This window comes from Mustelus asterias, chromosome 3 (assembly GCF_964213995.1).
Source record: "Mustelus asterias chromosome 3, sMusAst1.hap1.1, whole genome shotgun sequence".
In the NCBI taxonomy this organism is placed as follows: Eukaryota; Metazoa; Chordata; class Chondrichthyes; order Carcharhiniformes; family Triakidae; genus Mustelus; species Mustelus asterias.
Window position 1 is genome coordinate 25,542,208 of NC_135803.1, and position 24,893 is coordinate 25,567,100.

The following is a 24,893-nucleotide window of genomic DNA, read 5'->3' on the forward strand; positions in this document are numbered from 1 at the left end:
TCCATTTTGCCACCAATCTTAGTGTCATCTGCAAACTTACTGACCATGCCTCCTATATTTTCACCCAAATTATTAATATAAATGACAAATAACAGTGGACCCAGCACTGATCCCTGTGGCACACTGCTGGTCACAGGCCTCCAGTTTGAAAAACAACCCTCTAGAACCACCCTCTGGCTTCTGTCAAGGAGCCAATTTTGTATCCATTTAGATGCCTCACCCTGGATTCTGTGAGATTTAACCTTATGCAACAACCTACCATGTGGTACCTTGTCAAAGGCCTTGCTAAAATCTATATAGACAACATCAACTGCACTGCCCTCATCTACCTTCTTGGCTACCCCTTCAAAAAACTCAATCAAATTTGTGAGACATGATTTTCCACCCACAAAGCGATGCTGACTGTCCCTAATCAGTCCTTGCATCTCTAAATGCCTGTAGATCCTGTCTCTCAAAATACCTTCCTACAACTTACCCACCACCACTTACCTCTCTTCCTGTTGGTTTCCAGCGTGGTCTGGACTCCTACTGTTCTCCGGCTCTGGGAAACGCGCATGCGTTCCCAGAGCATGCGCAAATCCCGGAAAAAGGCCGACAACGCAATTCTCCTGCCCGGACCCCCCAGAAACGTTGCGGGTCACAATGGGAGAATCGGGCCCCAAAATCCTGTGTTATTTTTCCTTTCAGATAGGGACTGTTTAGAAATTAAATACAGGCTTTGAAACCATTTTGTCTCTGTATAATCCAGGAGCTGTTCAGGGATGGCTAAAACTCACAAAGGGGCATGAATGCATGAAACACAATGGCTCAGAAATTGACTGATGCTTTGACTGATTGGTTAAATGAGTGTTGAAGCCTCCAACACAGCAGATAGGAATTGCACCCTCACTATGAGATGAAAAAGTGCTGTCGCCCATATTGGTGCAGCAACAAAATAGCCGTCCAGGGCCTTTTTCTGAAACAGGCATTAAATGCAAATCATGGGTTGCCTAATGTGCGTTTGAAACTATCCTCAGCAATACTTGTGTGGCCTAAGGCAGTGGGGTAGGTTGCATGTCGATAAACCAAGTCTGCAGGACCACTGAAAGGTAACACTGTGGATCATCACTCAAAGTTAAATTTATTAAAACTTTTTAGCTGAGTGTGAAACAGGAAAAGGGTGAACTGCTCCTCCCAACTCCACATAGGGGCAGCACGGTGGCACAGTGGTTAGCACTGCTGCCTCCTAGCGCCAGAGACCCGGGTTCGATTCCTGGCTTGGGTCAATATCTGTTTGCACATTCTTCCTGGGTCTGCGTGGGTTTCCTCCGGGTGCTCCGGTTTCCTCCCACAGTCCAAAGATGTGCGGGTTAGGTGTATTGGCCATGCTAAATTTTCCCTCAGTGTACCCGAACAGGCGCCAGAGTATGGCGACTAGGGGATTTTCACAATAACTTTATTGCAGTGTGAATGTAAGCCTACTTGTGACTAATAAATAAACTTTACTTTGCTTAACATTAAAATCCCAGGTAGTTGATGCTGTCACTTATCCCATCCTCCAATATACCAGCTACTGCTACTTCTCCTGTCACAACCCTGATTGCCCCTTCCAGTTTCCCAACTTGCGTGACTGCCCCTCTTTTCCTGACCGTGCTTCAAGGATTCATTTGAGGGTCAATCCAGGTGATACAGCAGCTTTATCTTCAAGGGCTGTTCACCAATGACCTGTGATGCTGTAAGTTTGACAGCAAATAATTATTGTAAATATAGTCTGTAGTTGTAATCAGAGCATCATATGCAGCTTTGAAAGAAACTGATGGGTTTTGGACTTCATGTAATGTCCATTTTGAGGTGTTATAAACATTTATGAATTTCAAATACATTTCTGGGAAATAAAATCATCAAGCCAGCACATTACAGTTACTTCATAGGCATACCGAGGCAGGTCGTTGGTGAACAGACCTTGAAGATAAAGCTGGATTGACAATAAGGAAAATAAGGGTAGTCACACAAGCTGGCAACCTGGAAGGGGCAATTAGGATTGTGATGGGAAAAGTAGCAATGGATGGTATAATGGAGGATGGGACAAGTGACGGCATCTGTGGAATTCCCTGCCCAGTGAGGCAGCTGAGGCTACCTATTAGATTGTTTTTAAGGCAAGGATAGATACATTTTTGAACAGTAAAGGAATTAAGGGTTACAGTGAGCGGGCGGGTAAGTGGAGCTGAGTCCACAAAAAGATCAGCCATGATCTTATTGAATGGCGGAGCAGGCTCGAGGGGCTAGATGGCCTACTCCTGCTCCTAGTTCTTATGTTCATCGACTACCTGTGATTTGAAGGCGGGTTTGGGAGGAGCAGTTCACCATTTTCCTGTTTCACACTCAGGTAAATATTGACAAAATGGTTTCAAAGCCTGTATTTATTTTCTAAACAGTCCCTATCTGAGAGGGAAAAAACCCAGCATTTTGGTTTCTGGGAGCAGCTGTGACTTCATGTTCTGGGTCTCTGATTGCTGCAGAAATGGGAACCAGATAAAGGACAAAGCCATGAACTGGGCTCTGGCCTTAGGTCACTAGGGGAACACAAATTGATTGGGGGAAAAAGACACAAGACTTTCAGGGATCTATTTTCAGCCGTATTCGGAACATACAGTGACTGGGAAGAGCTGAGTGAGCAGTCCAGGCATGCTGAGGGAGCTGGGTGGGTTTCACTACAGGGACTGAATAGTCTGAGAGAGGTTACTCTGGAGAGGTTAGAGTGTCAGTAGTGAACTGAGTGAAGGAGGTTCTGCAACAGTGTGCCATCTTGGTGCTGATCACATTCGTGGTGTAAAGTTTTGTCGGAGGCTATTGATAATCAAAGGCTGTGTGAGGGAAAGCAGTTGAAATCTACTTCAGGAAACTATGAAGTACTTTGGTGCTATTTGTATTGGGGGAACAGCCAGTAATTCTGTCAGATATACATTTGTTGTATCAGCTGGTTAAAGTGTAATTCACGGTTTCTACTGAATACAATTTGCTTGTTAGTTCATGTTTAACTTCTGTCGATTTTGCTTTGATTGTTACAGGAAAGGTTTTAAAAAGTGACATCTTGTCCATCCGCTTTTTCGTTGGGATTGTCTGGGAGACTGGGTTCTGTCACGTCTCCACATGGATTGTAACAAAATAAAAAGGCTATTTCATTTTTCATTGTGTAATGTTAGGCTGGCATAGTGGGAGCGTCCTGGACTCGCAGTTGCAAGCTTATGGATTCAAGCTGCCCTCCAACATCCACTGGAATAAATATAGGTTGTCCCTTCAGTGTGGAACTGAGGAAATTGTCTGAGTGTCTTTGGACATTGTGTTAAACTGACATTGTGGCTGTTCAAATGGTGAAGAAGATCCTATTGTAATACTTGAAGAGCAAGGAAATTGGTCTTGTTTATAATTTCTCTCATTGCCAATTGTAGGATTTGTGATTCTGATTTTTCCACCATATTCACCCACAAAAGAAGCAATAATTATTCAAAAGTAATTCACTGGATGTGAAGTGCTTTGGGATGGAAATGTGAAACACAATATAAAAATGCAAGCTTCTTCTTTAATGGCTTAGTTCCCAATGTTTACTGTTGATTAATAATTAAAATAGATTCAAATCCACACCTTGCTTGGGATTAGCTCTGACTTTTCTCATCCCGCCATGATGGTGCCTACTGCTGATAGGACTGGAAAATTCACCTCCCCCTCGTCTCCAAACAACATCACCATGTGAGGAAGTAAAGATTCAGTTTGTGTTAAAGCCAATTACAATGTTCATCAATGTAAATGTATGGAGGATCTGCGGGGGGAGAAGAGGGGGGTGAGAAGGAACCAGGAAGCAATGTACAATGTGCAACATGATAAAATGTCCATCCCATAAAACTAGTCGTTAACCTGAAACTGATTATTGATATATCAATAAATATTAGAGTTTGGGAATTGTTCTGTCCATTAGAATTCCTCATTACAGAAATCAGTGAGAGATATGACCAATTGGAAATGTTTTTTGCAAATGGATAGTCAAGGGTTTTGCAAAATTAATGTGAACAGAAAGGAGATGGATCCACAAGGAATTTGCAAAATGGGATTTGATATTGGACAATAAATACCACAATTATCTGAGGATAAGCATTAAAAGCCACCACGGCAGCAGGTGAAATTAGAATTCAATTGATAAATTCTGGAATTTATGAATTGAACAATCATTGATTGTTATCAAAAACCTTTTGAATGCATTGGTGCCCTCAATGGAAGGATATCTGTTGTCCTTATCTGGGGGTCTGGCCGACATGTGACTCACAGCAATGAGGTGGACACTTAACAGCCCCCTGAAATGGCCTCGGCATTCAGGGTAATTGGGGAAGGCAACAAAGTTTGGCCTTGTCAGAGATGTCTACATCACATGAGAAAATAAAGGTTCTGAGGGGAAAGATTATGAATGAATCAAAGTTTTACACCTACAAACTTAACTGTAAATGTGCAGGAAAAATACACCAGCCCAATCGAGTGGATACCATGATGATAATGAAAAGAAAGACACAAGTTTTGTATTTTTATTGCCGAAATCAGCCCTTAACACAATACATTTCTTATATTGTTCACTACTTCAAATGGCTGTTCCAGTCCTCACTCGCATAAGTCCAAACTGCTTCGCATAGTATGATAGAATCACCACAGCGATAATGTGGAGGCCAAATCAAGACATGTTAAGTCATTAAGAGGGGTCCTGTATTTTCTGCTGAATCACTTGCCCATGTGTGGTTTTCCTATCTGTTAAAATGAATGAGTGGAGAGATATGGCTGGGGTTATCACAAGCAGAAAATTCTGGCCCATGAGTACAAAGCTGGACACTGCGCAATGACTTCTTCCATGTTGATCAGCGCTAACAAGCCCTGCTTATACCAAATGTTGGTCACATAGTTCCAATTGTTTTTATTTTAAACAGTAAATATGGTTGTCTACAGATGAACCAGTCAAGATTTCACTATTGAATTGAATTTGAATGGTGGTAGATATTGGCAATTGGAGATGTTTATTAAAACTCTTGCACTTTTGTTGAAGGCAACTCAATTTATACTTCATCACAGCAACTGCAGCAGATATGGTAGATTTCCAGGTATACTAACTCCAGCATAAATTACAATGGAGCAAACTAAAGATAAGTGCATTTTGATGTAGATTAACATGTTTGATTCTGTGTTCTGATGAGCTCTTTACACTATGCAAGCGGTTTGATTCACTTTCACAATATCACTGAGGTGGATAGAATATCCAGTCAGGAGATTATGCAGGTAGTTGGTGCTATTCTCAGATAGCTGCCGATCTCTCGACAAAATCCAGGCATAAGGGGTGTGTGCTATTTTTAAGAACGATACACAGGAGAATACCAGAGAGTAACTCGTATAGTCAGTGGCCACCACCCAGTATTTTAAAGTGCGCTGCTGTTCTGCAAAATCAAAAAGATACAGAACATTAATCTTGGGATAAAACAAGCAATTTGTATTGGCCAACTGGTTAATTGAAATAAATGCAGTACTTGGAAAAAAACCTTTAGAGAAACTAAAACATATCATTTGGAACTGTGAAATATATCTCCATTAGTTGATTTTGAGCTATCTTGGGAGCTGATTTTGGGCCTCCTCAGTGCCGGTTCTTCTGCCAACCTCCCAGGTCCTAGGACTGTCCCACTGCGAATGAGTCATTGCCCCTGCTAACACTAGCTGATGTAACGCCATTAGTCTTACAGAACCAACCCCCCCCCCCTCCAACGCATGGTGGAGAATGTCACAGGAGATCAGATGTATAAAGAACATAGAGAACAAAGCAAAGTACAGCACAGAAATAGGCTCTTCGGCCCTCCTAGCCTGTGCCAATCATGATGCCCTAACTAAACTTAAAAAAACCCCTCATATCTTCACTCGGTCTGTATCCCTCTATTCCCTCCCTATTTGTGTACTCATCCAGATGTCTCTTAAATGTTGCTAATGTGCCTGCTTCCACCACCTCCTCTGGCAGCGCGTTCCAGGCACCGAGCACTCTCTGCGTGAAAAACCTTCCCCGCATATCTCCCTTAAACTTTCCCCCTCTCACCTTGAACCTGTGCCCCCTTGTAATTGACACTTCCATCCTGGGAAAAAAACCTCTGACTATCCACCCTGTCTATGCCTCTCATAATTTTGTAGACTGTTATCAGGTCTCCCCTCAGCCTCTGCCTTGCCAGTGAAAACAATCCGAGTTTATTCAACCTCTCCTCTGAGTCAACGCCCTCGAGGCCAGGCAACATCCTGGAGTTGGCCCCGGAGCATCCTTGGATCTGGTGTGAATCATCACACTTTGCTACAGGTGCAAAACAGCTCCAAAACTTCCCAATCTGCAACAGAATTCCTCAACGTGAGAAAGGAGTTTAAAACCAAACTAGTTTTACTTTAAAAGAAAGGATCACTAAAAAAAATACAAGTTGGGCCTCGAATTGATCTGAGAATTTCTGAAAAGCACGTAGCTTCACATTGACCTGGAATGATCAGCAATTATAACTTGGAGGAGGACACACCAAGTCACACTCAGGCATCATTTTAGCAGCATTACACATGGGGTTGAACTTAATGGAGGTGGTATGGTCCATTTCCAGAAACCCTAACACAATTTAATGACCATCAGGCAGTCAATTATCTGACATTGAGGCTTCAGTCCCTTTTAGGGCAAAGATCCTGCCTACAGGAACTGCCGGTCAACCAGAGCATTGACAGCACTTCAGTCTCAACAGCACCACCAGGAGTGGTGGCCACTGCTGGTACTGTAGCCAACCCAGATGAACAACAATGGCGGAGGCCCCAGCATCAAAGTAAGTGCCGAGCAGACACCCAGGAGAATTCAAGGGTGCCAGAGGCAGTGCCAGGGGAAGTGTCAGAGTGCCAATGAGTTTGCCAGGGGGGCAATACCGAGGGGGGCCCTCAGGGTTTCTTTTATTGGTCAGGAGGTAGTTCCACTTACACATGTGGGGGATGTGGGGGGCGGGGGGGGCGGGCGCCGTCTCGTGTGTCAGTGGAGGGGAGAGGGGTTGATTTCATGTGCACATTGCGGGGGAGGTTGCTGTGTTTCATATCAGAGAGATCAGGGCACCTTGAAAAATGCTACCCCCTCATCTCGGGACTGCCAACTCCTGGCTTTTTCTGGCCAGGCCCCACCAGCGTGACAGCATGGACCATGCCTCAAGATATATTGCGCACAGAGTGCTGGATTATCCGAGGGAATAGCCGGCTGTGTGTAATAGCTCCAAGAGTCAGCTGTAATGGTCCTTTTAAGGTCAATCGGGGATTTCCCCATTCAAGTCCAGGGGGTTATCACACTGTGCGAGCCACAGGCCAGGTTTCTCGCGTCAGCCAGCACTTTGTGCAGAGAATGGAAAATTCCACCCAAATCATTCAGAAGCAAAACAATTCTGTAATGAAGTTTTTACGATTCAAGAATCTAATGACTTCTCTGTCCTTATTGCATTAAAGAATGGCAAAACTTTTACACACTGCCACTTCTGGTCATACAGAGTTGTCTGGTTGTACAGAGCAGAAAAGCCTTTCGGCCCAGTGAGTCTGCACCAACAATAAATACCACTAAACATGCTCTAATGCCATTTTCCAGCACTTGTCCCATATTCTTGAATTTTATGATATTTCAAGTGCTCATCCAAATACTTTTTAACGGTTGTGAGGTTTCCAAACTCAACCTCCTTCTCAGGCAGTGCATTCCAGATTCGCACCAACCTCTGAGTGAATTTCTCTTATCTCAAATCCGCTCTGAATCTTCTGTCCCTCACCCTGAAACTATGCCACCTCGTACTCGACCCCTCAACCAAGGAGAACAGCTACTTCCTATTTACTCTGTCCATTCCCTTCATAATCTTATGTACCTCAATCATGTCCCCCCTCAGCCTTCTCTGCTCTAAAGAAAACAGTCCAAGCCTATCCAATCTCTCCTTATAGCTCAAATACTCCATCCCAGGCATCATCGTCCTGATGAATCTCCTCTGTATCCCCTCTAGTGCATTTACATCCTTCTTACAGTGAGATGACCAGAACTGCACACAGTACTCCGGCTATGACCTAAGTAACGTCCTGTAGAGCTCCAAAATAACCTCCTTGCTTGTACTCTATGCCATGACTGATCAAAGCAAGTGTCCTAAATGCCTTTGCAACTACCCTATTTGCCTCCTCTGTAACCTTCAGGGATCTGCAAATTAATACCCCAAGATCCACTTGTTCTTCTGAGCTTCCTAGTGTCTTGCCATTCATTAAATACTCCCTTATTTTTAAAGTGCATCATCGCACACTTATAAAGGTTAAATATCATCTGCCCCTGGTCTGCCCATCTGCCCCTGGTCTGCCCATCTGACCAACCCATCTATATCTTCCTGTAGCCTACAATCTTCTTCTTCACCAATAACCACCCCAACAATCTTGGTGTCATCTGCAAACTTGCTTATCATTCCCCTCACATTGTCATCTATATCATAGAATCAAAGAATCCCTACAGTGCAGAAGAGGCCATTTGGCCCATCGAGTCTGCATCAACTCTCTGACAGAGCATCTTACCAAGGCCCTCTCCCCCGTCCTATCCCATAACCCTAATGGCTAATCGGGCACTAAAGAGCAATTTGCGATGGCTAATCCACCAACCCACACTGTTTGGACTGTGGGAGGAAACCCATGCAGACACAGGGAGAACGTGCAAACTCCATGCAGACAGTCACCCAAGGCCGGAATTGGGTCTCTGGCGCTGTGAGGCAGCAGTGCTAATCACTGTGCCACCGTGCTGCCCATTTGTGTGTATAACAAACAATAAGGAACCCAACACTTAACCTTGTGGTATGCCACTGGAAACCAGCCTCCAGTCAAAGAGCCTTCTACCACCACCCTTTGTGTCCTATACTAAGCTAGTTTCAGATCCATTTCACCAGGTTTCCCTAAATGCCATTTGCTTCAACCTTTTTAATCAGTCTCCCATGTGGGACCTTGTCAAAAGCCTTGCTAAAATCCATATAAACTATATCAACTGCTCTTCCCTCGTCCACACATCTTCCCTTATCTGGTGGTATCAGATCATGAATATCACAATTGTATCAATCCTTAATGGCTGTTGTTACATTAGAATGTTCCAGCACTGGGCAGGATGCAGAAACTTTTGTGCCAATTATCTGCTACCCAGCAGTTTAAAACAGGAAGCTTATTTTCTCGATAAATGCTTGCTTCTCTAATTATCAATCTATGTTACTGGAGATTATGGTAGATGATATTTGCTTGCTTGACCCCTGATGAATGATGATGCCAGACTCAAAGGGTGGAACTTTCCCTTTTAAAGGCAGATTGTGGCAGTGAGCGGGAAAAGCAGAAGCCACCGACCCCAAAGGCAGCATTCTCCATCGCATTGTGAGGGTGATAGAAGTAAAACTCCAAAGGGAGGGATCCCAAAGACATCATGTTGGCACGGCGGGTTCTCATTGAGTTTGCCCCATGAACAGCTTGTTTTTAAAGATCAGGGCGCCATTTTTCAAGACCACTCCGATACATAAAGGCCCGGACCCTCTCCCCAATGAGTAATGCATTCACCTGAGCTCCTCTGGCACGTCTGCCCAACAGGTGAATGCCATGGGAGACCAGTCATGATTTATGTGGGCGTGCCCTCATGCCAGTGTGAATGGATAATGGGCGGCATTGTCAGGCACAAATGCCTGATAACAAGTTTTAAATTTATTCCAATAGCATTTCCGACATTGATCGTCGAGAATCCTGTTGCATTACTCGAGGGGGCAGGGACAATCACGACGGGAGTTTCTGCCAACGTAAAACACAATCTGGGCATCTCATGAGACTTTGTGCTCCCAATGCCATTCATGTCCAATGCAAAGACGCCGGCTAAAGATTAACAAATAATATTTAATCTCTGCCACGATAATGAGAAAATAAACAACAGATTTACTGGAAACCATGTCAATACACTGAACTGCATTATCACATTCCAACATGGTATGGTGGGAAAATCGTATGAGGAAAGGCTGAGGGGCTTGAGGTTGTTTTCGTTAGAGAGAAGAAGGTTAAGAGGTGACTTAATAGAGGCATACAAGATGATCAGAGGATTAGATAGGGTGGATAGTGAGAGCCTTTTTCCTCGGATGGTGATGGCTAGCACGAGGGGACATAACTTTAAATTGAGGGGTGAGAGATATAGGACAGATGTTAGAGGTAGGTTCTTTACTCAGAGAGTAATAAGGGTGTGGAATGCCCTGCCTGCAGCAGTAGTGGACTCGCCAACATTAAGAGCATTTAAATGGTTATTGGATAAACATATGGATGATATTGGAATAGTGTAGGTTAGATGGGCTTTAGATTGGTTCCACTGGTCGGCGCAACATCGAGGGCCGAAGGGCCTGTACTGCGCTGTAATGTTCTATGTTCTAACACAGCATCTCATTTTGTTTCTTACTGTATGTATTAAATTTATTAATCAGGAACAGGTACTTTTAATACATACCTGGTCTATTTTCCAGTCCACCAAATTTTGATTCTGTTGGATTAACAAAAGAATATTTAAGTTACAAACAGCAATCACACTTTCTGTTGATCTTTAATAAGAAAACTGAAGTTAATAACAGTGTTTTCCACAGAATCCATCGAATCCCCACAGTGCAGAAGGAGGCCATTCGGCCAATCGATTCTGCAATGACACTCCGAAACAGCATCTTACACATACCCACCTCCCCCTCCCTATCCTCATAAACACGCACATTTACTGTGGCTAATCCACCTAACCCGCACATCTTTGGACTGTGGAAGGAAACCGGAGCACCCGGAGGAAACCCATGCAGACATGGGGTGAACATGCAAACTCCACACAGACACCCACAGCCGGAATCGAATCCGGGTCACTGGAGTTGTGAGGCAGCACTGTGCCACCCTGCCGCCCATCGTAAATTAGAATTCTAATCTTCATTTTCCCTTTCTGAAGGTGGGCTGTGGAACATATTGTTGACATTGAGAGTTTCAGGACATGCAGCTTTGAAGGAACCAGATCTTCAGGTGATCATGATTGGGCTGACAAATGACAAGAAACATTCGCGCGATACAATTGCCACACAATGACCATCGCCAATAAGAGACAATCTAATCACTGCCCTTTGACCTTCAATGGTGTTACCATCACTAAATCCCTCACTGTCAACATCCTTGGGGCTACCATTGACCAGAAGCTCACTGAGATCACCCCGTGAACACAGTGGGGGTGATTCTCCCAGCCCGCCAGGAGACATCAGCGGAGGCTGTTTCGCAGGCTTCACGCTGGTCACCATGGCCTCCTTGCATCTTCCTGGCAAAGATTTTCAGAGTAATCAGCTCCATGCTGGAAATCAGCGCGGAGCTGATTACAATATGCTAACCCACATTTCCATTTTATTAGCGGGCCTGCGACTGAAGTCTCCATGCCCACTAGCTTCTATCCCCCTGCCAGGAGTGGTTCATTCCAGCAGAGTTTACAGCTGCTCCTCACTAATGCGGAACAGGCGGCCGACCCCGCTAGAGTGAAGCAAGGCCATGGAGGTACCAGGCCAGGAGGTCGGGAGTCAGTGGGGGGTGCCCGTTGGGCACTGCCAGCCTGACCCCTGGCACTTCCCAAGGGGCAGACTGGCTGTGCCTAGGGGGAACCTTGGCACTGCCCATTGGGCACTGGGCAGTGCCAAAGGGGTGGGGCCAGAGGGGGCTGACAGGGGACAGGGGTCAGGGAGATTGGTACTGGCCAGGGGTCTGGGAGATTGGGGCTGGTAGGGGTTACATTGGGGCTAGCTAGAGAGGCCTGGGAGGCCAGCAGACAGGGAGTTGGGGGAGTCGGAGGTGCAGTGATGGGGGTTGCTAGGCTGGTCAGAAATTGGGTTGGACAGCGATTGGGAGGCTGGCAACGCAGGGCCATTGCGCATTGTGCTGATCCCAACGCTGACAGATCGGCGCATGCGCAGTGGCCTGCTCAGCCTCTTGGGCAGGAACAGGCCGTGCCCACTGAATTTCAAAAGGAATCTCACTAGTGCACTCTGCAGTACTGCAGAGTGTCGGAAATTCATTCTGAAAATCACGCTGGGTCAAAATCCTAAAATTCCCTCCCTAATGGCATTGTGGCTCAACCCACAACATGTTTGATTTGATTTGATTTGATTATTGTCACATGTATTAATATACAGTGAAAAGTATTATTTCTTACGTGTTATACAGACAAAGCATACTGTTCATAGAGAAGGAAAGGAGAAGGTACAGAATGTAGTGTTACAGTCATAGCTCGGGTGTAGAGAAAGATCAACTTAATGCAAGGTAGGTCCATTCAAAAGTCTGACAGCAGCAGGGAAGAAGCTGTTCTTGAGTCGGTTGGTACGTGACCTCAGACATGTGGACTGTAGCGTTTCAAGCAGTGGAGATGCCGGCGTTGGACTGGGCATTTCAAGAAGGTGTTTCAAGAAGGCAGCTCACCATCACCTTCTCAAGGGCAACTAGGGATAGACAATAAATGCTGGCCAGCCAGCGACACCCATGTCCCACGAATGAATAAAAAAAATGCAAAGTAGAAAAATCTTCTTAGCCAATGATATATCAACCAAAGCTTCAGTAAGGGCTGAGAAGGTTGATCATTTTGATCTTCATGGAAACAAAATGAAGCTTTTGAAGAGAGATTTTGATTTGTATTAAAATCAAAATTAAAAATCTAAGAATAGCTTGTATTTATTCCTCAGTTTTAACACAGTAGGAAGTCCCAAGGCACTTTATATGAGAAAAAGATCAAAGAGTCACTTACAGCACAGAAGGAGATAATATGGCAACTCAAAATGGTGCCAGCCCTACAGAAAATCATTCAGTCAATTCTATTCCCCGTTTGATCCTCGTAGCATTCCTAATTTATTTCCTTCAAATGCCCAGCTAATTTCCCTTCTGAAATCATTGTTTGGAAGGATGGTCAGTCAGTTCCAGGTCATCACAATTTGCTGTATGAAAAACGTTCTTCATCACATTCCTCCTGCATTTCTTGGCCAACACCTTAAATCTGTGTTCCCTACTCTTAACAAATCCAAGCTGGCTTTCCTTAATTACTACGGATGAATGAACACCGCTCGACAATCACCAGGCAGGAGTGTTCTCTTCCTGTTGGGGAACACTTCAGCAGTCACGGGCATTCAGCCTCTGATCTTCGGGTAAGCGTTCTCCAAGGCGGCCTTCACGACACACGACAACGCAGAATTGCTGAGCAGAAACTGATAGCCAAGTTCCGCACACATGAGGATGGCCTCAACCGGGATCTTGGGTTCATGTCACACTATCTGTAACCCTCACGACTTGCCTGGGCTTGCAAAATCTCACGAACTGTCCTGGCTGGAGACAATATGCATCTCTTTAACCTGTGCTTAACCCTCTCTCCACTCACATTGTCTGTACCTTTAAGACTTGATTACCTGTAAAGACTCGCATTTTGTAAATTGAGTTGGTGTCTTTATATGCCCTGTTTGTGAACAGAACTCCCACTCACCTGATGAAGGAGCAGCGCTCTGAAAGCTTGTGGCTTGTGCTACCAAATAAACCTGTTGGACTTTAACCTGGTGTTGTGAGACTTCTTACTGTGCTTACCCCAGTCCAACGCCGACATTTCCACATCATTCCTTAATTAATCCACATTTGCCCCAAATTATTGGGCGGAATTCTCTGCTCCGGAGACTAAATTTGGTGGAGGGTGAGAGGAGTGGTGCATTTCCCACTGGGATGCGGAACGGGATATCACATCCAATTTTACATCCAGGAGCTCATTAATTCTGTACCCACGAGGAGCTCTCAGAATCACATGGTGGGGTGGGCACTGATTCTTCTGCCCTGCCATCACCTAATGGGGTTAAGGTTCCTGGTATCATAGTTAAATACTACTCAAACATGCTATCGACCAGTTATGTTCTCCACTGACCGGGAGGTGGCCCCAGGACCATAAGAGTGTGTCCCAAAGGTTTAGTCGCAATTCCCTGCAGACTTTAACCAGAAATGTCCTCCAGTACTGGGATGTCCTTTACTTGTGTGGTAGTTCCAGGAAGACCACCAACCTCACCTTCCTGGCCTGTTGATTTTGTCATTTGTTCACAATGGAATCCCAGGAAGAAATCTAACAGAGAGATTACGGAACAATGTTTGCGTGGTGCAGCATAGTAATCCATGGACAAGGAAACTTACTGCTGATTACCACCTACCCCGCCACCCAACCCCATGCCCTCTCCTCAGCTGATGAACCAATACTCCTTCCTGATGAATACCACGTGGAAGAAGCACTAACGGTAGCAAGGGCCCAGAATGGTCCCTAGGTGGGGACTTCAATGTCCATTACCAACAGTGGCTCGGAACATCACTACTGACTGATCTGGCTGAGTGCTAAAGGATGAAGCTCCTATACTGGCTCTGCAGCAGATGGTGAGGGAACCATCAAGAGCAAAACATCTACCTCACCTCATTCTTACCTATCTACCTGTCACAGATGCATCTGTCCATGACCGTATTGGAAGGAGCATCCAACACACAGTCCATGTGGAGATGAAGCCCCACCTTCACACTGAGGATACCTTTCTTTTTGTTGTGTGGCACTATCACTGTGCTAAATGGGATAGATTTTGATTTGATCTAACAACTCAAAACTGGGAATCTAAGGAACACTGTGGGCCATCAGCTACAGCAAAATTGTATTCAACCACAATCTGTAACCTCATGGCCCAGCATATCCCTCATTCTACCATCACCACCAAGCCAAGTGATCAACTCTCGTCCAATGAAGAGGACAGGAAGTTGTGCCACCAGGCATAACTAAAAATGAGGAGTCAACATGGCAAAGATACAATGCAGGACTACTCCCAAACCAAATAGCATAAGCAGCATGCAATAGACTGAGCGAAGTGATCCCACAGCCAACAGATCAGAACAAAGCTCTGCAGTCCTGCCACATCCAGTCATGAATGGTGATGGACAATTAAATAATTAACTGGAGGAGGACGACCCACAAATATCCTCATCCTCAATGATGGAGGAGTCGAGCCAATCAGTGCAAAAGACAAGTCTGGATCATTTACAACCACCTTCAACTAGAGGTGACGTGTGGATAATCCATCTTGGCCTCCACCTGAGGTCCCCACCATCACAGTTTCCAGCCAATTGGATTCATTCCACATGTCATCAAGGAACAGTGAAGACTGGACAGTGTAACGCCTCTGGGTCCTACAATATGCTGACAATAAAACTCTTAGCCACGTGTTCCACTAGCATCTACCTGGCAGAGTGGAAAATTGCCCAGGTATGTCCTGTACACAAAAAGCAGGACACATCCAACCCGGCCAATTACTGCCCCACCAGGCTAGTCTCAGTTATCAGCAAGGTGATGGGAGATGTTGTTAACACTGCCATCAAGCTGCACATACTCAGCAATAACCTGCTCACTGACTCAGATTGTGTTCTGCCAGAGTCACTCAGCTCCTGACCTCATTACATCCTTGGTCCAAACATGGACAAAAGAGTAGAACTCAATATGTGAGGAGAGAGTGACTGGCCTTGACATCAAGGCAGCATTTGATCAAAGAAAACTAGCAAAATTGAAGTCAATGGGAATACTTGGGGACACTGTCCGCTGGTTGGAGTCAGTTGGAGTGTTGGAGCTATACACATCCATTCAAGTACAGAGTATTTCTCACACTCTTGACTTGAGCCTTATAGATGCTGGATTGGCACTGGGGAGTCAGGAGGTGTGTTACTCATTGCAGGGGGAAAACTTTACGGTTTGGCTTCATACATGGCACAAAGGAAGATGGTTGTGGTTGATGGAAGTCAATCACTTTAGTCCCAGGGCATCGTTGTGGGAGTTCTTCAGGGTAGTGAACCAGACTCAACCATCTTCAGCTGCTTCAGCAATGACCTTACCTCCATCATAAGGTCAGAAGCAGGAATGTTCAGTGATGATGGTACTCAGCACCATTCTCAACTCATCAGGTATGGAAGTTGCCGTATCCATATCCAATAAGATTGGACAACATTTCAAACTTGAGCTGATAAGTGACAAATTATATGTGGACCACACAAGTGACAGGAAGTGACCAACTCCAACAAGAGAGATTCGAAGCCTCCCGCCCACCCCTGGACATTTAATGGCATTATGATCAGAGGATGCCCAGTTATCAACATACGCGAGGTAACCATTGACCAAAAACAGAACTGAACCAGACATGTAAATACTGTGGCTACAAGAGCATGTCAGAGACTGGCAAGTAACTCTTCTCCTGACTCCCCAAAGCCATCTACAAGGCACAAGTAGGGAATGTGATGGAGTACATTCCACTTGTCTAGCTGAGTGCAGCTCCAACAACACTTAAAAAGTTCAAAACCATCCAGGACAAAGCAGTTCTTTGGATTGGGACCTCCTCCACCACCAACATCCAGTGGTGGCAGTGTGTACCATCTACAAGATGCACTTCTAAACCCACAAAGGGTCCTTCAGCAGCACCTTACAAATCCATGAGGTTTAGTTGAAATTACAAGCTTTTGGAGTGCTGCTCCTTCGTCAAGTGAAGTGTCTGATGAAAGAGCAGTGCTCCGAAAGCTTGTGATTTCAAATATACCTGCTGGACTATAACCTGGTGTTGTGTGACCTTTCATCTTGTCCACCCCAGTCCAACACCAGCATCTCCACATCATTACAAATCGATGACCTCCACCTCCTAGAAGGACATGGGCAAAAGATGCATGGGAACACCAGGACAAGTTCCCCTCCAAGCCACATACCATCCTGACTTGGAAATATATTAGTGTTCTTTCACTGTCGCAGTGTCAAATTTCTGGAATTCCCGCCCCAACACTCCGGTGTACCTACACCACATGGACAGCAGCATTTCCAGAATTAAATGCTGGGCCTAGCCAGAGATGTCCACATCCCATGAAAGAATAAATAAAAATAATACTTACCGAGTCTGTACTGAAGTTTGGCCTTTTCTCCCTTTGAAGGTGATATTAATTGTCCTGGTGTTACAACCACTTCACCATCGGCACTGCAAAAAAACAAGCTCTGCACGTGAAAACAGTAATCCCTCTATTTTCAATTCTGCATGAATGCGTTGAGGTAAAGAGATGGTCGTGGGAGATGTTGTATTCTCCACTTTAGAGCAGATTTCCAATGGAAAGGATCACCTACCTTTTCAGATCAGCCATAGTGTATTCTGAATAGGTTAATGTAGAAGAGGAGGGGAAGGATAAGAAGAGGTTTGTGAGGAGGAAATTTGTAGTCAGAACAAAGTAGGAATAATCATCTGGGATATTTTCAACATCCACTTATTGGTGGATGGGTGCTTCTCAGCCTTTTGGCTAAGATCAAGTGTAGTATGTAGAGGATGCTGCGCTTGGTTGAGGTCATTAAGTTACACTCAAGCTTCATTTTCATATGAAGCAATTTTTAAAAGCGGCATCTCGGCCTTTTGGCTAAGATGCAAATGAGATCAAGCCTTGGAGGAGGAAACCTCCCCCTCCTCCAATCAGCTCGCCTCATGTAGATCAGGCCCAAGACAGGAGTGTAGGCCCTGCCTTGTCAGCTTGGATCGGAAATGTCTCAACTTGTTGAGACTCTGAATTGGACTTGATTTGATTGAATTGGAAAAGTATAAAAATAAAAGAAAAAGAAAAAATTTTTCAACATCCACTTATTGATCAGGACAGAGAGAATAAGTGCAGAAAAGGGCACATAATTCTTGTAATTGATGAGTCTTTTTCTTAAAGCATGATGTCTGTCAGCCTATAAGTGCTGGATTCAATAATGAGCAATGAAACAGATCAGGTGGATGACCCAAATGTAGCAAACAACCTTTGAGCAAATACCACAATTTAATTTGGTTTAAGATCCAATTAGAAAGGGAAAATGCAAATACAAACATCAGAATACCATACTTAAATAGGCCAGATTGTAGAAAGCACACACAGGACCATTGAGCAACAGTGGGATATGTTTTTTAAAATTGCAAGAAGTTTAGATCAAAAACGCTCCATTAAAAGAGAATGAAAGAATTTGTAGCTTTCAGATGCCATTGATAAATAGAGATGAGAAAACAAGAAGAGGGACAATGATTGCCACAAACACAATGTGGAAATTCTAAAGGGAAACATAAGGAAATAGGTGTTTGAGTGGGATCAGGATGATCAGAAAAGAGACAGTGAGGTATTTTACAAATATTGTACATAAATAAAAAGGAATAATTAACAGTGAAGTGGGTCCTGTGGGAAGTGAGGATTGCCAATTTTAAGTTAAGTTTATTTATTATTGTCACAAGTAGGCTTACATTAATACTGCAATGAAGTTACTATGAAAATCCCCTCATCGTCACACTCCGGTGCCTGTTTGGGTACACTGAGGGAGAATTTAGCATGGCCAATACAGTTAACCAACACACCTTTCGGACAGTGGGGGGAAACCAAAGGATCCAGAGGAAACCCACGCAGACATGGGGAGAACATGCAGCCTCCGCACAGACAGTGACCCAAGCTGGGAATTGAACCCGGGTCCCTGGCGCAGTGAGGCAGCAGTGCTAATCACTGTGCCACCGTGCCGCCCCACCTTTGTAGAAGCTGATAAAAATTTGGCCAAGTCAATAAGTTTTTACAAAAAGAAGGATATTGTCAGGGAATAGAATCCTGGATAGATAAGAACCCAGGGAGTAATACTATAGACAAGAGGAATATTTTTTGATAAGGGACAACAAAGTATTAGAATATGATGGGATACATCAAATGGATTCAGCAGAGTCTGAGGGCTTTCCTTGCCCTTTTTTTTGTTTTCTCGTGATGCAACTTAGGCTCCAGCGCTGTGAGGGATTCTGCGATATATTACCAATACCATCACTCTCAGTTGAGGGATGGATGTTGCGTAAGGCTCCTCTCCCCAGTCAGAGGACACTGATCTCTGAGTCCCCTATAGTTCCTAAGCTTCTTTCTCTGTATTCTCCAATGATAGTGCGATCTCAATGGCCTTCTTGAGATCCAAATTGGGTTCTGTCAATAGTTCTTTTTGGACTGTACAATTGTTATGTCCACAGACCAGTCTTTCTCGCAACATGTTGTTCAGGGTGGCTCGAATTCACAGTGCTCAGCTAATTTCCATAATCTGGTTAGAAATTCAGTGACAGATTCCCCAGGGGTTCGTCCTGCCATATTAATGTGGTATTGCTGGAGTATTATGGAGGGTTTTGGGTCATAGTAGCCCTTAATCAAGTTCACCAATTCATTAAAGGTTTTGGAGTCTGGGGCATCTAGGTAAGACAAGCTTTTTATTACACTGAAGTTTAGGACACTGCATACTGTTAATATGATGACTTTCTGCTTTTTCTCCCCTTAATATTGTTGGCCCAAAAAACATAATGCACGCACTCTGCATATCTTCGTCAGAGTCATCCAGACACAAATTGTTGGCTCTATTCTCTCTCCACAGATGTTGTCAGGCCTGCTGGGGTTTTTCAGCATTTTCTGTTTTTTTCAGATTGCATCATCCACAATATTTTGCCTTTAAAACCATTACCATGGAGTACACACACTATTCCCTGCTTGGGCCTGCCTTATAAAAGGCTCATGTCATGAGTTCCAGCTAGGCAGGCCCACTGCCTGTTACCAGGAGAACTCATACTCAACAGGCCCCACAGAGAGATACATCAGTGATTCCCCATGAACCTCGTGGGAATTATCACACCCGTCCTCCCCTCTGAGTCCAAGGATTCCCCCTCGTTCCCATGACGATGGGACATTCACCACCTCTTTGCCCATGGTCTCATCTCCATTGCTTGTAGGGTCTGGTCGAGGTTGTGGGGAGGATGGAATGTGTGTAAAAGATAGGTAATCTCCCCTTCCGTGAAGAGCATCGAAGAGCCACTACAGGGGGCTCATCCTCGGTGCTGGCCTCTGACTGGGAATCCGCCACCTCTGTCTCCACGGCCAAGCCAGGATTTTCATCGTTCAGATGAGTAGCTCCTGAGTTTTTAGAGGGCAGAGTTTTCCGGTGTGAAGTATGCCAACGGTGGCACATCCATCGAAACAGTTGCCTCTGTAGAGTGCTCCCTGTGATGGAGGTGACCTACATGCTTCTTTAAGGTCGTCTCCCTGGTTTTTACCTCATAAGTCACCGGTCCTCATTTCTTGAGAATAACTCCCAGAATCCATGGACAGCCGTCACCAAAATTCCTCACATGGAGTGTATCTCTCAGTTTGATGTCTCCATTCGGTCTCTGATCATCATGGGCCCTTTTCTGCGCTTCTTGTTTTAACTTGTCATTGCTGGGCAAATTTAGGAGTCAGGGTCACCACGTTCAGTATGAAATTTCCATAGTAATTAATGAGACCTAGGAAAGACTTCAACTCCATTGCGTTCCTTGGAGACGGAGCCTCTTTCATGGCGTTCATTTTTTTTGTTATTCATTCGTGGGACAGGTGCATTGCTGGCTGCCCAGCATTTATTGCCCATCCCTAGTTGCCCGAGGGCAGTTGAAAGTCAACCACAGTGCTGTGGCTCTGGAGTCACATGTAGGCCAGACCATGTAAGGACGGCAGATTTCCTTCTCTAAAGGGCATGAGTGAACTAGATGGGTTTTTACGACAATCGACAATGGTTTCATGTTCATCAGTAGATTCTTAATTCCAGATATTTTTTATTGAATTCAAATTCCACCATTTGCCGTGGCAGGATGCGAACCTGGGTTCCCAGAATATTAACTACGTTTTTGGATTAATAGGCTAGTGATAATACCACTCGGTCATTGCCTTCCCTTTGACTGGGTGTAATCCATCCTTATCAACTTTGTACCCAATGTTCGTTACCTCCTTGACCTGGAACACATATTTTTTCCTTTTTATTCGGGCGCTAGCAGCAGAAAAAAGCTGTAAGCCTCCTCCGAACTCTCCAAATGTTCCTTTGCAGTCACTCCCCAGATTTAAAAAATCATCCAGATAGACTGTCACTCTGGGAACCCTTTGAAGGACATTCTCCATCACCCTTTGAAAAATGGCGCAAGCCGAAGACACCCCAAAGGGAAACGAGTATACTCATACAGTCCTTGGTGAGTATTTATGGTGACATACTTCCTGGATGACACCGCAATCTCCAGTTGGAGGTAGGCATGGCTAATTTGGAAAATATGTGACCCCCAGCCAACTATGCATACAAGTCTTCTATGTGTGGCACAGGGTATCGGTCTAAGCGGGAGGCAATGTTAATCGGCAGCTCTGGGTGAGGCAATGCAATTCAGTTGCATCAATCTCATTCTCAAGCTGGTTTATTTGAAAAGCCCTCCTGAAGTGGCTTCGCTCTTCAGCCTGAGTGGTACACGTTTTGCCTGTTTCAGTAGCCTTGTCTGGGGCGGACTGTATGACTACAAGTGCAGCACGGATGTGTTCGCTCCTCACTTTATTGTGGAGAGGCTTCTTGTTTAGTTCTCGAATTTCATGGCCTCCAACTCCAATCGCCCTTGCTTGACAGCAAATGGGAGATGTGAGTGTTCTTGGGACCCTGGTTCAAATCCCGCCACAGCAAATGGTGGAATTTGAATTCAACAAAATAATCTGAATTAAGAATCTACTGATGACCATGAAACCATTGTCAATTGTTGGAAAAAACCCATCTGGTTCACTCATGTTCTTTAGGGAAGGAAATCTGCCGTCCCTACCTGCTCTGGCTTACATGTGACTCTGGAGCCACAGCAATGTGGTTGACTCTCAACAGCCCTTGGGCAACTAGGGATGGGTAATAAAATGCTGATCAACCAGCGATGCCCATATTCCATGAATAAACAAAAACAAATATTCTCTGGGGATTTGGTTCTGCCGTATAGGGGTTGCCCAAGGCTGAGAATGGTATACAGTCTATGAACCCTTGAAGCTCCTGGGCCCCTTTTTTCCATATTTTGGCAGGAAAGGGCCAGTTCTATAACTTACTTGAAGTTCAGAGTTGGTTAGGCCAGTAACTTCCTTTGGCTCACAATATTATTAACTCCATATACTAAACGATCCCTTAACATTACCGGAACTGCTGACCCGTACTCACAGTGTTCCACCAATTTCCGTAGTCTCGTCAAAGTATTCAGTCTCGCTCCCCAGGGAGTCTAGTTTCCGTGTTAAACTTGGAGCATTGTAATGTAGCAAACGGTTTAGGATCTTGGTGGTCCGATACCATGTCTACCAATTCGTCAAAAGGTTTTGAATCCAGGCTGCTAGGTGGGGCAAACTTCTTATGATGCTGAAAGTCAGGGCCCCACAAGCAGTCAGGAGGATGACTTTTTGCCGGTCACCCCTTTCTATCCAATTTGCTCAGAAGCAATATCTAATTCTTTTGGTGTACTGGGACGAATCCTCCACACCTGCGTCATACACTTCCAGTTTCCCAAACAACAGCATCTTCAATATCTCCCCATCACTGTCTTACCGGGTTCATTGAAAGACAAGGCTGTCCAAAACTTTTCTTGTTGCTTGTCGCCAATGTAATGACTCAGGAAGCCCAACAGGAAATTGACATATTTTATTACAGAATGCAAAGTAAAAACATGTGTGTATACACACACTAATCCCTGACCGGGACGACATTTCAGCAGGCCCAGTCCAGCAGGCACAGTCCTCGGCCTGCCTTATAAAAGGCTCAGGCAATGAGCTCCAACTGGGCAAGCCACTGCCTGTTACCAGGGGAACTCATACCCAATGAGCCCCACGGAGAGATCCACCAGTGATTACCCATGGACCTCACGCGCGTTATCACAACACCATTGACCAAATTTAGATTAATCAGGTGGGCCTCCGCTCTCTCAGAAGATGGCCAGCTGCATGATGGGAAACAGACATTCTATTTTTAACCACAGCCAGCCAAATTTCCCAGGCCTCAGGAAACTCCACAACTTGAGGGGAGCAAGAAGTGCTGAGTTCATGCAGCGAGTGTCTTTGCTGAATTGCTGGTAGGTCCAGAGAAGCAGGAGTGCCCCTTGACCTTTCTGATTTCCCCATCATTATCAGAGGCCCTCAAACATGACCAGCTCCCCTGAGCCACGGGTAGACGTCAAACCACTAATAGGCCCCTTTTTGCAATTGGAAACCCTTGGACTGTCATTGAATCCACTGTCACTCCCTCGTCCACCCCGCCACCGATATCTCTCACACTCATACTACCCCACCTGCTCTTGTAACCTGCTGAAAGATGTCCAGCCTGTCAATCAGACTGACTCCAGGTTGGCTGGAGCTCCATAGTAAAAAAAGCAACACTGTAACTAAATTCTTCAGGGCATTCGAGGACCCTGTTCATCTGGCTTTCCTGACCTCAAAGCCCCCAACCCGACAGAGAGTTTGCCTCCAAGTTAAAATCTAGTCCCATGTTAGCTTTCAACTGGAGGCCAGATAGATGGTTAAAGGAAAGGGGAATAAAGGGTTACGTGTGTGGGATTAGGAGTTTGGCACATGTGGAGGATAAATGCCATCGCAGATTGGTTTAGCCAAGCAGTTGGGGCGGCACGGTGGCACATTGGTTAGCACTGCTTTCTCATCAATGCCAGGGACCCAGGTTTGATTCCCGGCATGGGTCACTATTGTGTGGAGTTTGCACATTCTCCCTGTGTCCGCATGGGTTTCCTCCAGGTGCTCCAGTTTCCCCCCACAGCCCAAAGATGTGCAGGTTAGGTGCATTGGCCATTCTAAATTCTCCCTCAGTGTACCCGAGCAGGTGCCGGAGTATGGCGATGAGGGAATTTTCACAGTAACTTCATTGCAATGTGAATGCAAGCCTACTTGTGACTAATAAATAAACTTTAAAGCAACTTGCTTCAATGTTATAAGCTCCACTTCTGTTCCTGAGTATGAGTATATTTATGCAAATGGTCATTATTACTGGATGCAAGGAACATGTTTAATTAAAGCTTAAAGATTATCTCTGGAGTACTTACTTGGTCATCCGAGTCAGAATCTCTAATCTGTCTTTATCACCTTTAGGAATCCGTGATATTGTTTCTGACATGCAGCGGTGCTTCCCGCTGATGTTGTAAAGTCGTTCGATTTCGTACCATGTTCCCAAATACTGGAAAATCAAAGCAAATCTATTAGCTTCATGAATCTATTAGCTGTGTGCATGAATCATCGGGATCAAATGTTAGCTTTTAAGGTTAAAAACATGATCGCTCAAAATATCTTCACAAGATTTTTATGAATGGTGGTATATGGCTTTATTTTGTAACCATGATTCTCCATCAACCATTGACCAAATTTAGATTAATTAGGAGGGCCTTTCCTCTCTCAGAAGATAACCATCTTCATTGGCACTCCCTGCAATTCCCCCCTGGTGATGGTGGGGTTATATGCAGAGAGATGAAAGCAAATCACCTGCCTCTCTGCCCTGTGAGAAAACAGTGTGGGTTTTTGGGGTCAGACAGAGAGAGGACATTTCCCCTTTTCTACTTGCTCTGCCACTTTTCGTTTGGTTCACATGCAACCTTTGTTGCCCCTTGTGAAGCCTTGTCCTTATATTGTGGATTGTTGCTTTCTTGTCCCCTGGAGTTTTTCCACAGTTTGCCTGGAGAAAGGGAATTTTTTTCATAAAAATGTAAGACTCGGGAAGAAAAGGCATTTCATACACAAATCCATTGCCTTTCATCTCAGTTAGTGATGAGGCCAAATTAACAAGAAAATGCTGAAGATTCATGGCATCATTATCTATGAAGTTTCATCAAGGAAATTCTCAACCATGGCAATCCTGAATTCACGTCGGTTTTCTGAATTAGCTCAGACAAGTTCAAAGATAGAAATACCTGAGCAAGATAGGAAGACAGCTGTGGCACCAAGCCACAGCAAAGTTCAGACCAGAATTTCAG